The following is a 14,969-nucleotide window of genomic DNA, read 5'->3' as shown; positions in this document are numbered from 1 at the left end:
TAGGGAACCACAGTTGCTTTATTGGCACTGTGGAACTTGTAGTCCTCCTCGACTAAAATGTGACTTGACTGGTCTGAACTTGACGTGGACAGTCTTGACTGAGCTAGCCATGACATGACTAAACTGACTGACTCGGATCTGACTAGGGTAAAGCTTGACTTGACTTGGATCAAGTGTAAGGATGGACTTGTATGACTTGACTTGGATCCAGTGTTAACACCAGGGTGGACTTGTACGGACTAGAGTCGCCGGATGCTTTCACTCACATTTTTCTCTTATTTGTCTATGAAGCCTGTCAGCTCTCTTGGTACTTCTCTTCAAAGCTGACTTATCTGAACTTGACGTGGAGAGAATTGACTAATGGATGACCTGGTCAGTGGAATCCTGGTGAAGGGTTATGTCGCTCAGGAACTGGAATCTTTTCAGCAACTGGGTCTTTTAGGGCTGTCCTGATTAGATGAGATACAGGTTACACAGCAGAGGTCTTGACAGGACCTCCACTCACTCTCCTCTACACAACTAACTACAGACTAACTAACTCCTCCCCGTCTAACATTAATGCTTATGCAGAATTATAAAACGACATCCCTTTCCCTTATCCCCTTACACCCTTCCCTTCAATTCCCTGGTTGGACTTAATGGACGTATGTCTTTTTTCAACCATACTAACTATGTCTAGGACAGACCTGGGGGAGCTGTGCAGGAGGCCCTGATTGGCTAAAGTAGACATGTGATCCCCTAAGCATCCTCTTGCACATACAGTTAACACTCCTGACAATCAAGAATACAAAAACATTAAAGTAATGACAATACATGCTTCAAAATACATTATGAAGCATATGACATGTAACCTGAGCTGTGGGCCAGAGCAGAAAAAATAAAGTGACATCTATCCGAAAGGTCAGGTGGACAAGTATGTTTCACTGGGACACCACAGAGGAAGAAAAGGGGAGTGAGAACTAACCTGGGATTATGGTCATGTAAATTGCATGACCAAGAAAAACATGTTTTGGTGTTAAAGGGGTACTCCGGTGAAAACCTTTTTTCTTTTAAATCAACAGTGGGATAACTGTTAGAGTTTAAACACCCTTTTTAATTTTTTTTTTTTTTTTCTCTGTTCCACCTCTAGGGGGAGGAGGAGTAGATTAGGCACAGGTGTATAAATCTTAGCTTGGGACTCTTATTGAAAGCTTGCTCTTCTGAGTGTTGCTGTGTTAGAGGGGGCGTGAAAGAGGAGTTACAAAAACAGGAGTTTGAAAGCAGGAGGTTGAGATCGCTGTGAGTGTTAATTTCTGAACCCACAAGGTCTACAAAAAATTTTAAGTGTCATTTTGACTGTCTGTTTTTTCCTATACATTTGTGAAATCCCCATAACTAGATGGCCTCCATGTTGGAAAATGCAGTCCAATGTACATCCTGTTCAATGTATGCAATCCTGGAACAACAGTTTGAGGGTGCATATTGTTGTGCGAGATGTGTGCTAGTTGTCCGTTTGGAAGCCCAGATCCTGGATCTAGAGGGGCGACTGGCAACAATGAGAAGCATTAACAACATGGAGAGGAGTCTCGTGCTCACTGAGCAGGCACTCTCGGGAATAGAGGTGGGGCAGGACAGTGGGACGGAGTTGCAGGACAGTCAGGCAGTTAGCTGGGTTACAGTTAGAAAGAGGGGTAGGGGAAAAAGTGTCAGGGAGGCTAGTCCTGAACTGGCACACCCCAACAAGTTTGCCCGCTTGGCAGATGAGGGGGATGCCATTACAGAGCTAGCAGAACTGCAGCAGGATACCGCCTCTGACCGCCAGGGGGGTGTCTGCTCCAGTAAGGAGGGAGGGAGGAGTACAGGGCAGGCCAGACAGGTACTAGTGGTGGGGGACTCAATTATTAGGGGGACAGACAGGGCAATCTGTCACAAAGACCGGGATCGCCGAACAGTGTGTTGTCTGCCTGGCGCACGAGTTCGGCACATCGCGGATCGGGTTGACAGGTTGCTGGGCGGGGCTGGAGAGGACCCAGCAGTCATGGTACATATTGGCACCAATGACAAAGTAAGAGGTAGGTGGAGTGTCCTTAAAAATGATTTCAGGGACTTAGGCCGCAAGCTTAAGGCAAGGACCTCCAAGGTAGTATTTTCTGAAATACTACCAGTACCACGAGCCACACCAGAGAGGCAGCGGGAGATCAGGGAGGTAAACAAGTGGCTCAGAAGCTGGTGTAGGAAGGAAGGGTTTGGGTTCATGGAGAACTGGGCCGACTTCTCTGTTGGTTACCGGCTCTACCGTAGGGACGGGCTGCACCTCAATGGGGAGGGTGCAGCTTTGCTTGGGGAGAAGATGGCTAGAAGGGTGGAGGAGTGTTTAAACTAGGGACTTGGGGGGAGGGAACCTACAGCAAAGAGGGGGAAGATAGTGTAGATAGAGAGGTGGGAATTATAAATGTACCTGGGGGTGGAGCGGAGGGAGGGGTTAGAATAGTTAATAGGAATAGGCTTCATAGGAAAATAAAACTTACACCCTTGAATCCCATTAACCCCAATAACATAAAGGATGGAAATGTAAAGTGTATGTTCACAAATGCCAGAAGCCTAGCAAATAAAATGGGGGAGCTTGAGGCCTTTATACTGGAGGAACATATTGATATAGTTGGGGTCACTGAGACATGGCTGGACTCCTCGCATGACTGGGCTGTCAATCTGCAGGGGTTTACATTGTTTCGCAAGGATAGAATGAACAGAAAAGGTGGTGGAGTCTGTCTGTATGTAAGAAGTGGTATGAAAGTCAGTGTGAACGATGCCATAGTGTGTGATGATTTTGAGGAAGTGGAATTACTGTGGGTAGAATTACAAAAGGAGGGAAATACTGAAAAAATAATATTTGGGGTAATCTACAGACCCCCTAATATCACTGAAGAGATAGAAGTTCGGCTTCATAAACAAATAGAGAGGGCCGCCCGGGCAGGTACAGTGGTAATAATGGGAGATTTTAACTATCCAGATATAGATTGGGGTCCGGGGTTGGCTAAAACTACAAAGGGGCGACAATTCCTAAATTTATTGCAGGATAATTTTATGGGCCAGTTTGTGAAGGGCCCAACAAGAAGTGATGCCTTGTTGGATCTGATCATTTCCAACAACGCAGAGCTGGTTGGTAATGTAACGGTGCGGGAAAACCTTGGTAATAGCGACCACAATATAGTTACTTTTGACTTAAAATGTAGAAAACAAAGACAGGCGGGGAAGGTAAAAACATATAACTTTAAAAAGGCAAACTTCCCTGGGCTGAGGGCTGCACTACAGGACATAGACTGGGGGGAGGTGTTGTCAAATACTGATACAGAAGGTAAATGGGACATCTTTAAATCAACTCTAAATAACTATACATCTAAATACAGGGGAACAAATATAAACGATTAAAACTAAATCCTACATTTCTGACACATGATGTTAAAAGAGCAATAAACAACAAAAAAATAGCCTTCAAAAAATACAAATCTGATGGGTCAGCGATAACATTTAAACAGTACAAAGAGCTTAATAAAATCTGTAAAAATGTAATAAAAACAGCAAAAATTCAAAACGAGAGACAGGTGGCCAAAGAAAGCAAAACTAATCCTAAATATTTTTTTAGATATATAAATGCAAAAAAAAACAAGGACAGAGCATGTAGGACCCCTTAATAATAATAATGGGGAGGTTGTCACGGGCGATCAAGAGAAGGCGGAGCTACTGAATGAGTTCTTTAGTTCTGTATATGCTAGGGAAAAAGGAGCTGACATTGGCCAGGTCAGTGCTGGTAACACATCATGTAATGTACTGAACTGGCTTAATGTAGAGATGGTACAAGGTAAGTTAAGTGATATAAATGTAAGCAAATCCCCAGGGCCGGATGGACTACACCCAAGAGTTCTTAGAGAGGTAAGTTCAGTAATATCTGTACCCCTGTTCATGATATTTAGAGATTCTCTGGTGTCTGGTATTGTGCCAAGGGACTGGCGCAAGGCAAATGTGGTGCCAATCTTCAAAAAGGGCTCTAGGTCTTCCCCAGGAAACTATAGACCGGTAAGTTTAACGTGCATTGTGGGTAAATTGTTTGAAGGACTTATAAGGGATTACATACAGGAATACATAGGTGTTACGCCGAGCGCTCCGGGTCCCCGCTCCTCCCCGGAGCGCTCGCTACACTCTCGCTATTGCAGCGCTCCGGTCAGATCCACTGACCCGGTGCGCTGCGATCCTGCCTCCAGCCGGGATGCGATTCGCGATGCGGGTGGCGCCCGCTCGCGATGCGCACCCCGGCTCCCGTACCTGACTCGCTCTCCGTCGGTCCTGTCCCGGCGCGCGCGGCCCCGCTCCCTAGGGCGCGCGTGCGCCGGGTCTCTGCGATTTAAAGGGCCACTGCGCCGCTGATTGGCGCAGTGGTTCTAATTAGTGTGTTCACCTGTGCACTCCCTATGTATACCTCACTTCCCCTGCACTCCCTCGCCGGATCTTGTTGCCATTGTGCCAGTGAAAGCGTTTCCTTGTGTGTTCCTAGCCTGTGTTCCAGACCTCCTGCCGTTGCCCCTGACTACGATCCTTGCTGCCTGCCCCGACCTTCTGCTACGTCCGACCTTGCTTCTGTCTACTCCCTTGTACCGCGCCTATCTTCAGCAGTCAGAGAGGTTGAGCCGTTGCTAGTGGATACGACCTGGTCACTAGCCGCCGCAGCAAGACCATCCCGCTTTGCGGCGGGCTCTGGTGAACACCAGTAGTGACTTAGAACCGGTCCACTAGCACGGTCCACGCCAATCCCTCTCTGGCACAGAGGATCCACCTTCTGCCAGCCGGCATCGTGACAGTAGATCCGGCCATGGATCCCGCTGAAGTTCCTCTGCCAGTTGTCGCCGACCTCACACGGTGGTCGCCCAGCAGTCACAACAGATAGCGCAACAAGGCCACCAGCTGTCTCAACTGACCGTGATGCTACAGCAGCTACTACCTCAGCTTCAGCAATCATCTCCTCCGCCAGCTCCTGCACCTCCTCCGCAGCGAGTGGCCGCTTCAGGCCTACGACTATCCTTGCCGGATAAATTTGATGGGGACTCTAAATTTTGCCGTGGCTTTCTTTCTCAATGTTCCCTGCACTTGGAGATGATGTCGGACCAGTTTCCTACTGAAAGGTCTAAGGTGGCTTTCGTAGTCAGCCTTCTGTCTGGAAAAGCTCTGTCATGGGCCACACCGCTCTGGGACCGCAATGACCCCGTCACTGCCTCCGTACACTCCTTCTTCTCGGAAATTCGAAGTGTCTTTGAGGAACCTGCCCGAGCCTCTTCTGCTGAGACTGCCCTGTTGAACCTGGTCCAGGGTAATTCTTCCGTTGGCGAGTACGCCGTACAATTCCGTACTCTTGCTTCAGAACTATCCTGGAATAATGAGGCCCTCTGCGCGACCTTTAAAAAAGGCCTATCCAGCAACATTAAAGATGTTCTGGCCGCACGAGAAATCCCTGCTAACCTACATGAACTCATTCATCTAGCCACTCGCATTGACATGCGTTTTTCCGAAAGGCGTCAGGAGCTCCGCCAGGATATGGACTTTGTTCGCACGAGGCGTTTTTTCTCCCCGGCTCCTCTCTCCTCTGGTCCTCTGCAATCCGTTCCTGTGCCTCCCGCCGTGGAGGCTATGCAAGTTGACCGGTCTCGCCTGACACCTCAAGAGAGGACACGACGCCGCATGGAGAATCTCTGCCTGTACTGTGCCGGTACCGAACACTTCCTGAAGGATTGTCCTATCCGTCCTCCCCGCCTGGAAAGACGTACGCTGACTCCGCACAAAGGTGAGACAGTCCTTGATGTCAACTCTGCTTCTCCACGTCTTACTGTGCCTGTGCGGATATCTGCCTCTACCTTCTCCTTCTCTACTATGGCCTTCTTGGATTCCGGATCTGCAGGAAATTTTATCTTGGCCTCTCTCATCAACAGGTTCAACATCCCGGTGACCAGTCTCGCCAGACCCCTCTACATCAATTGTGTTAACAATGAAAGATTGGACTGTACCATACGTTTTCGCACGGAGCCCCTCCTAATGTGCATCGGACCTCATCACGAAAAAATTGAGTTTTTGGTCCTCCCCAATTGCACTTCTGAAATTCTCCTTGGACTACCCTGGCTTCAACACCATTCCCCAACCCTGGATTGGTCCACAGGGGAGATCAAGAGTTGGGGTACCTCTTGTTTCAAGGACTGCCTTAAACCGGTTCCCAGTACTCCCTGCCGTGACCCTGTGGTTCCCCCTGTAACCGGTCTCCCTAAGGCCTATATGGACTTTGCTGATGTATTTTGCAAAAAACAAGCTGAGACTCTACCTCCTCACAGGCCTTATGACTGTCCTATTGACCTCCTCCCGGGCACTACTCCACCCCGGGGCAGAATTTATCCTCTGTCCGCCCCAGAGACTCTTGCTATGTCTGAGTACATCCAGGAAAATTTAAAAAAGGGCTTTATCCGCAAATCCTCCTCTCCTGCCGGAGCTAGATTTTTCTTTGTGTCCAAAAAAGATGGCTCCCTACGTCCTTGCATTGACTACCGCGGTCTTAATAAAATCACGGTAAAGAACCGCTATCCTCTACCTCTTATCTCTGAACTCTTTGATCGCCTCCAAGGTGCCCACATCTTTACCAAACTGGACTTAAGAGGTGCTTATAATCTCATCCGCATCAGGGAGGGGGATGAATGGAAAACGGCATTTAACACTAGAGATGGACACTTTGAGTATCTGGTCATGCCCTTTGGCCTGTGCAACGCCCCTGCCGTCTTCCAAGACTTTGTTAATGAAATTTTTCGTGATCTCTTATATTCCTGTGTTGTTGTGTATCTGGACGATATTCTGATTTTTTCTGCCAACCTAGAAGAACACCGCCAACATGTCCGCATGGTTCTTCAGAGACTTCGTGACAATCAACTTTATGCCAAAATGGAGAAATGTCTGTTTGAATGTCAATCTCTTCCTTTCCTAGGATACTTGGTCTCTGGCCGGGGACTACAAATGGATCCAGACAAACTCTCTGCCGTCTTAGATTGGCCACGCCCCTCCGGACTCCGTGCTATCCAACGTTTTTTGGGGTTCGCCAATTATTACAGACAATTTATTCCTCGTTTTTCCACCATTGTGGCCCCTATCGTGGCCTTAACCAAAAAGAATGCCAATCCTAAGTCATGGCCTCCTCAAGCGGAAGACGCCTTTAAACGGCTCAAGGCTGCCTTTTCTTCTGCTCCCGTGCTCTCCAGACCCGACCGATCTAAACCCTTCCTATTGGAGGTTGATGCCTCCTCAGTAGGAGCTGGAGCGGTTCTTCTACAAAAAAATTCTTCCGGGCATGCTGTTACTTGTGGTTTTTTTTCTAGGACCTTTTCTCCGGCGGAGAGGAACTACTCCATTGGGGATCGAGAGCTACTGGCCATTAAATTAGCACTTGAGGAATGGAGGCATCTGCTGGAGGGATCAAAATTTCCAGTTATTATTTACACCGATCACAAGAATCTCTCCTATCTCCAGTCTGCCCAACGGCTGAATCCTCGCCAGGCCAGGTGGTCTCTGTTCTTTGCCCGGTTTAATTTTGAAATTCACTTTCGCACTGCCGATAAGAACATTAGGGCCGATGCTCTCTCTCGTTCCTCGGACGCCTCGGAAGTAGAGATCTCTCCGCAACACATCATTCCTCCTGACTGCCTGATCTCCACTTCTCCAGCCTCCATCAGGCAAACTCCTCCAGGGAAGACCTTCGTCTCTCCACGCCAACGCCTCGGAATCCTCAAATGGGGTCACTCCTCCCATCTCGCAGGCCATGCGGGCATCAAGAAATCCGTGCAACTCATCTCTCGTTTCTATTGGTGGCCGACTCTGGAGACGGATGTTGTTGATTTTGTGCGGGCCTGCACTGTCTGTGCCCAGGATAAGACTCCTCGCCAGAAGCCCGCTGGTCTTCTTCATCCTCTGCCTATCCCCGAACAGCCTTGGTCTCTGATTGGTATGGACTTTATTACAGACTTACCCCCATCCCGTGGCAACACTGTTGTTTGGGTGGTCGTTGATCGATTTTCCAAGATGGCACATTTCATTCCTCTTCCTGGTCTTCCTTCAGCGCCTCAGTTGGCAAAACAATTTTTTGTACACATTTTTCGTCTTCACGGGTTGCCCACGCAGATCGTCTCGGATAGAGGCGTCCAATTCGTGTCAAAATTCTGGAGGGCTCTCTGTAAACAACTCAAGATTAAATTAAACTTTTCTTCTGCTTATCATCCTCAGTCCAATGGGCAAGTAGAAAGAGTTAACCAGGTCCTGGGTGATTATTTACGGCATTTTGTTTCCTCCCGCCAGGATGACTGGGCAGATCTTCTACCATGGGCCGAATTCTCGTATAACTTCAGAGTCTCTGAGTCTTCTTCCAAATCCCCATTTTTTGTGGTGTACGGCCATCACCCTCTTCCCCCCCTCCCTACTCCCTTGCCCTCTGGTTTGCCCGCTGTGGATGAAATAACTCGTGATCTTTCCACCATATGGAAAGAGACCCAAAATTCTCTCTTACAGGCTTCATCACGCATGAAGAAGTTTGCTGATAAGAAAAGAAGAGCTCCCCCCATTTTTTCTCCCGGAGACAAGGTATGGCTCTCCGCTAAATATGTCCGCTTCCGTGTTCCCAGCTACAAATTGGGACCACGCTATCTTGGTCCTTTCAAAATTTTGTGCCAGATTAATCCTGTCTCTTACAAACTTCTTCTTCCTCCTTCTCTTCGTATTCCTAATGCCTTTCACGTTTCTCTTCTTAAACCACTCATCATCAACCGTTTCTCTCCCAAACTTGTTTCTCCCACTCCTGTTTCCGGCTCCTCGGACATCTTCTCCGTGAAGGAGATACTTTTTTTTTGGTCGATTGGGAGGGCTGTGGTCCTGAAGAGAGATCCTGGGAACCTGAGGACAATATCCTAGACAAAAGTCTGGTCCTCAGGTTCTCAGGCTCTAAGAAGAGGGGGAGACCCAAGGGGGGGGGGTACTGTTACGCCGAGCGCTCCGGGTCCCCGCTCCTCCCCGGAGCGCTCGCTACACTCTCGCTATTGCAGCGCTCCGGTCAGATCCACTGACCCGGTGCGCTGCGATCCTGCCTCCAGCCGGGATGCGATTCCCGATGCGGGTGGCGCCCGCTCGCGATGCGCACCCCGGCTCCCGTACCTGACTCGCTCTCCGTCGGTCCTGTCCCGGCGCGCGCGGCCCCGCTCCCTAGGGCGCGCGCGCGCCGGGTCTCTGCGATTTAAAGGGCCACTGCGCCGCTGATTGGCGCAGTGGTTCTAATTAGTGTGTTCACCTGTGCACTCCCTATGTATACCTCACTTCCCCTGCACTCCCTCGCCGGATCTTGTTGCCATTGTGCCAGTGAAAGCGTTTCCTTGTGTGTTCCTAGCCTGTGTTCCAGACCTCCTGCCGTTGCCCCTGACTACGATCCTTGCTGCCTGCCCCGACCTTCTGCTACGTCCGACCTTGCTTCTGTCTACTCCCTTGTACCGCGCCTATCTTCAGCAGTCAGAGAGGTTGAGCCGTTGCTAGTGGATACGACCTGGTCACTACCGCCGCAGCAAGACCATCCCGCTTTGCGGCGGGCTCTGGTGAACACCAGTAGTGACTTAGAACCGGTCCACTAGCACGGTCCACGCCAATCCCTCTCTGGCACAGAGGATCCACCTTCTGCCAGCCGGCATCGTGACAATAGGGGATAATTGTATTATTAGTGATAGCCAGCATGGGTTTACTAAGGATAGAAGTTGTCAAACCAATCTAATTTGCTTTTATGAAGAGGTGAGTAGAAGCCTTGACAGAGGAATGGCTGTGGATATAGTGTTTCTGGATTTTGCTAAAGCGTTTGATACTGTCCCTCACAGACGTCTGACAGGTAAGTTAAGGTCCTTGGGCTTGGAAACTTTAGTTTGTAACTGGATTGAACACTGGCTCATGGATCGTACCCAGAGAGTGGTGGTCAATGATTCGTACTCTGATTGGTCCCCGGTAATTAGTGGTGTATCCCAAGGTTCAGTACTGGGCCCGCTGTTGTTTAATTTATTTATCAATGATATAGAGGTTGGTATTAACAGCTCTGTTTCTATCTTTGCAGATGACACCAAGCTTTGTAGCACAGTACAGTCTATAGAGGATGTGCATAAGTTACAAGATGACTTGGATAGACTAATTGTCTGGGCATCCACTTGGCAAATGAGGTTCAATGTGGATAAATGTAAAGTTATGCATCTGGGTACTAATAACCTGCATGCGTCGTATGTCTTAGGGGGGATTAAACTGTTAGAGTCACTGGTAGAGAAGGATCTGGGTGTACTTGTAGATCACAGACTACAGAATAGCATGCAATGCCAGGCTGCTGCTTCCAAAGCCGGCAGGATATTGTCATGTATCAAAAGAGGCATTATAAAGCATTGGTACGGCCTCACCTGGAATATGCTGTTCAGTTTTGGGCACCTGTCCATAAAAGGGACACTGCGGAGTTGGAAAGGGTGCAGAGACGCGCGACTAAACTAATATGGGGCATGGAACATCTTTGCTATGAGGAGCGATTAAAGGAGTTACAATTGTTTAGTCTTGAGAAGAGACGTTTAAGGGGGGATATGATAAACGTATATAAGTATATTAATGGCCCATACAAAAAATATGGAGAAAAACTGTTCCAGGTTAAACCCCCCCAAAGGACGAGGGGGCACTCCCTCAGTCTGGAGAAGAAAAAGATTAGTCTCAAGGGGCGACGCGCCTTCTTTACCGTGAGGACTGAGAATTTATGGAACGGTCTACCTCAGGAACTGGTCACAGCAGGAACAATTAACAGCTTTAAAACAGGATTAGATACATTCATGGAACAAAATAACATTAATGCTTATGAAGAAATATAAAACCCCATCCCTTCCCCAATATCGCGCCACACCCCTACCCCTTAATTCCCTGGTTGAACTTGATGGACATATGTCTTTTTTCGACCGTACTAACTATGTAACTATGTAACTGACTCCAGAAAGTTAAACAGATTTGTAAATTACTTCTATTAAAAAATCTTAATCCTTCCTGTACTTATTAGCTGCTGAATACTACAGAGGAAATTCTTTTCTTTTTGGAATGGTCTCTGATGACATCACGAGCACAGCGCTCTTTGCTAACGTTATTATAATAATAATAAGTCTTCATTTATTGTTGCCCTTAGTGGGATTTGAACCTAAGGCCCCAGCACTGCAAGGCAGCAGTGCTAACCACTAAGCCACCATGCTGCTCTTAGCATACATCTGCTATGCATGGTTGCTAAAATGGACAGAGATGTCAGCAGAGAGCACTGTGCTCGTGATGTCATCAGTGTTCCAAAAAGAAAGGAATTTCCTCTGTAGCATTCAGCAGCTAATAAGTACTGGAAGGATTAAGATTTTTTAATAGACGTAATTTACAAATATGTTTAACTTTCTGGCACCAGTTGATTTAAAAGAAAAAAGGTTTTCACTGGAGTACCCCTTTAAGGGCACCACTATTGCAAATGCCTGAATCTCTGTTTATTAAGCGCTTTCACAGTCCCTCCTCTTAGCTCTGAGTGAAAGCTCAGGATCAGACCTCTAGCGCTATCCCTCTGACTGGAGTGGTAAAGTGTTCAGTTCACAGAGCTCTGAGCACTTAGCACGAAGGACTTGCCTCCTAGGCACTAGTCATAATAGTGCCTGGGAAACTAAAACACATTCTGCTTGGTCCTGCAGCCTGCATAATCTTTATTCCAGAAAAGTTTTCATTACTCTCTCTGTCCTATATATAGAGATTTTCACAGCTGAGGGCCAACTGACAGACCTAAGAAATACCTCTAAAACTTAGCACGGTAAGGATGTCTGGTTTTTTGTCATAGCATGTCAGATATACATCCACCGCTGGAAAACCCTGTGTTTATTTTGGGCAGCAAGCTATGTAAACTAAATGCAAAAGAAAATAGATTGCAAAAAGAAATGTGTCTGAGAATGGAGACAAATGAGAATTTATCCTCTAGTGACTCAACGCTAGTTTATAGATACGCTTGCCGCCTCCGTATTCTATTACTAGAATGTCACCTTTATGTGTTTGTAGACACCTCCTTGTGCTCATTCCTATCTGCAGAACATGATGCTTGTCACAACTAGAGGGAAGACTAACGCTCCGAGACACGGTACGGTGTGCAGCAAAATGCCAATATTTCCCTACACTACAAGCCTTCCTTGTTATCCAGAGACTGAAACATATTTTTAATTATATATTGGCCATGGAGAATACACTACATGTCTTTTTACTTTCCTTTATTGCACATTTAATAGAAAAGTAAAAATTCCAGGACAGATTTAGAGAATCTCAGCCTGCGAGTAATTTCAGGATGGAAATTTGATGTTTGTGTGACAAATTTAGTTTGACACAAATTGCACAGAATCAAGCAGACATGTTTCCATACCAAAAGTACAAAGTTTAATGCACTTGAATTTGGGGAAATCAAAATGTGTTTTCTTTTAGATGCCAGACAGTAAGTGGAGAAGATTTTGAGAATAGTCTGCAAGGGGAAAACAAAGTGATGGAAAAACAGAGAAGGTAGTAGATGTCATAGAAGCTGTTGCAGATGTACTCTATTTCAAAAGAACCTGCTGTAAAATGGAGACATGTAAGATCCACAATCCCAGAGAAATTGTAAGTAAAAAGGTGTAAAAATTGGCAAAAGCTGTCAACTTTGGAACCTGAAAACACAAGGAAGATGACACCCATTTTAAATGATGAGGAACTCACGGAATTGAGCGACACTGATACTTCTTGGAGAGTCCATGGAGAAGTAAATTTTTTAATCTTTTCAGTTTTAATGCTGCAAAACATTTATCCTAAGCTGTGATTCCTGTATTTCACTGTAATCTGAGAAACTTAATAAAAATACCATACGTTGTTATCTTCTGAGGTGTGCAAGCATGCTTTAGAACAGGGCTAGCCAAATTACTGTAGACTTTAGGAGTGAGTTGGAAAATCTGATTTTTGTAGTAGTCAGACTATTACGCTCACCACTGACAAAGCCCATCACCACTGGTTAAAAAAGGCCCTGCTCTGCCCCCCTCGACATGTTTCGCTACAAAGTAGCTTTATCAAGAGGTAGCGGGCAGTTATGATAAAGCTACTTTGTAGCGAAACATGTCGAGGGGGGCAGAGCAGGGACTTTTTTAATCGCACAAGCGGAGGCCAGTAAATGGAAGAGCATGTAACTGCAGGCATGCTTCCTTAAAAACAATAATAAGAGAGGAATATTACTCCCCAAAACCACAGGTTTCACAAAACCTATATAACTGGCCCGAGCTGAGTGTAATTTTAAAGAGAGTGTAATTTCTTCATTTGAGCACTTTTCTAATAAAGCTTGTGGGAACACTGATAACACTAATATATGGGAACATAGGGATTTTTGGATTCCAATTAGGAATCTATGGGAAATATTGATTGACCCCTCCATATATATTGGTCTGTATTGGGATTAATAGCAGAAAATACCACCCAAAATTTGTAACACAATTTCTCCCGAGTACGGCGATACCCCATATGTGACTCTAAACTGTTGCCTTGAAATACGACAGGGCTCCAAAGCGAAAGAGCCCCATGTGCATTAGAGGCCTAAATTAGGGATTTGCTTAGGGGTGGACATAGGGGTATTCTACGCCAGTGATTCCCAAACAGGGTGCCTCCAGCTGTTGTAAAACTCCCAGCATGCCTGGACAGTCAGTGGCTATCTGGCAATACTGGGAGTAGTTGTTTTGCAACAGCTGGAGGCTCCGTTTTGGAAACAGTGTCGTTTGGTATAGTTGTTGTCACATATGGGCAGGGAAGAGTGAAGCCCTAAACTCACCCGCTCCAACTTGCCCTGCCTACTTGCGCACCCGACCTAGGCGACAGGTCCACAACCACAGTGACAGTCCCTGCCTGAATAAGTGCAGGGAGTTAAACGTCAACAAAATAAACTATAATACATAGTTACAGATGGAGGTCGGGATAATAAGGATGACCATTATGATTTAGATTTTTTGATTACTGATCAATATATATATATATATATATATATATATATATATATACAGTGGGGATCAAAAGTTTGGGCACCCCAGGTAAAAATTTGTATTAATGTGCATAAATAAGCCAAGGAAAGATGGAAAAATCTTCAAAAGGCATAAAACTACAGATTAGATATTCTTATAATATGTCAACAAAAGTTAGATTTTATTTCCATCATTTACACTTTCAAAATAACAGAAAACAAAAAAAATGGAGTCTGAAAAAGTTTGGGCACCCTGCAGAGTTAATATCTTGTACTGCCTCCTTTGGCAAGTATCACAGCTTGTAAACGCTTTTGTAGCCAAGTGGAATTCCATCAGCAGCAGCCTGAGTCTACAGTCGCTGATGAGTAGCTTTCTTCACCTGCATAGTGGAGCAACTCATCAGCAGCAGGTACACCTGGAGCAGGACTGGAACCAGCAGGTGGTGGCATACCTTGACATGCACATGCCAACACACCTTGAAGATCCGCTGGACTTCTGGGCAACCAGACTTGATTTGTGGCTGCAACTAGCAGTTTGCCCTGGAAAAGCTGTCCTGCCCGGCCAGCAGTGTGCCATCAGAGCGGGTGTTTAGTGCTGCGGGGGCCATAGTCATCCCAAGGAGAACTCGTCTGTCCACAAAAAATGTGGAGAGACTGACCTTTGCGAAAATGAATCAGGCATGGATCAGCCAGGATTTCCACCCACCAATCCCTGATGCATCAGAGTAGATTGACCATGGTGGTGCCACACTAACACTTCACAAATATGATCCCCTGGTTACAAACATTCCTCCACATCAGACCTTATTTCATCCACCTCCGTCACTGGGTACTGGTATTGTCACCCACCGCACCACTCTATCTATCACCGGGTCACTTTCAGGACTCCTGATGC

This window comes from Hyla sarda, chromosome 7 (assembly GCF_029499605.1).
Source record: "Hyla sarda isolate aHylSar1 chromosome 7, aHylSar1.hap1, whole genome shotgun sequence".
Lineage (NCBI taxonomy): Eukaryota > Metazoa > Chordata > Amphibia > Anura > Hylidae > Hyla > Hyla sarda.
This window is presented reverse-complemented; position numbering follows the sequence as displayed.